General features: G+C 39.0%; 1 long non-coding RNA gene across 1 annotated transcript; it reads right to left on the bottom strand.

Moving 5' to 3' along the window:
* Positions 1–153: 153 nt before the first annotated feature.
* LOC107181487 lies at positions 154–678 on the bottom strand. Its single transcript, XR_001512154.1, has 2 exons — positions 547–678; positions 154–292 (listed from the first exon to the last, which is right to left on the bottom strand). It is a non-coding gene; the product is annotated as an uncharacterized LOC107181487 (long non-coding RNA).
* Between the last annotated feature and the right edge of the window lie 230 nt (positions 679–908).

Consider the following 908-nt stretch of genomic DNA (forward strand, 5'->3'; position numbering starts at 1 on the left):
TCTCTCTCTCTCTCTCAATATCCAACTACTCGAATCCTTTCTCTATTTTTCAATCCAACAAATCTTCACCTAAACTCACTTTGACAACCAATATCCAAACTTCATGTGATCCATGAAGCCTTCGATGATCTGATCATTGCTTACCTTTCCTGGCTTATTGTCTTGTACTCAGTCCTTCAATCATAAAAACTGCTTGTAGTTTACTAGGTTGCTTCTCATCAATCTATCTTCTTTTTCATGTACTCTCTATGCCTAGATGGCTGCCTTTCCAATCTCAGGAGCACATGCAGGTCTCCACCCATGAAACAAAAAGTAAATCTAAGTACACTGATTCTACAGGTTTTAAAACCTAAGAATCAACACAAAGTCTATCTCCCAGTAAAGGTTCTTAGGTGTAGGATGCATTTCTAGTCAAACATTCTACAGTGGAGCTTAAAGGCAGTAGTCATGCATGCTGGACCAAGAAAACAAGCAAACAAGCATCCTGGTATTCAGTTTCTTTAAACCACAACTTCTGTTTTCTAACTATTTTCAGTTCTTAAGTACCTGTTCTTGAGCATCTCTTCCAAAAGAATGGCTGCCAAAATTCTGCTTGATTTAGCATCCTCCTATGAGTCATCTGGAAGTGACTTGCCGAGATAAGTCTAGGAAGAAAGGGCGAAGAAGCCATGTAGGTGACCTACAGTAAAGTGCTGTTACTAGGAGCAGGCAGGGAGACCACAAGGTCAATCTTATTAAAAGAAATGTTCTGGACACATAATACATCAAAACATTGTTCACTTGGAAATCACAACTGCCATCCATACGGTGAATATGATACAAGGAAAGTATAACCAAGTCCAATATCAGGCTTCAGTTCACAAGATATTCAGGAACCCATAGACAAATGAGTATGAAAATGGATTGTG

The sequence above is a fragment of the Myotis davidii genome, unplaced genomic scaffold (genome assembly GCF_000327345.1).
Source record: "Myotis davidii unplaced genomic scaffold, ASM32734v1 C63724910, whole genome shotgun sequence".
NCBI lineage: Eukaryota > Metazoa > Chordata > Mammalia > Chiroptera > Vespertilionidae > Myotis > Myotis davidii.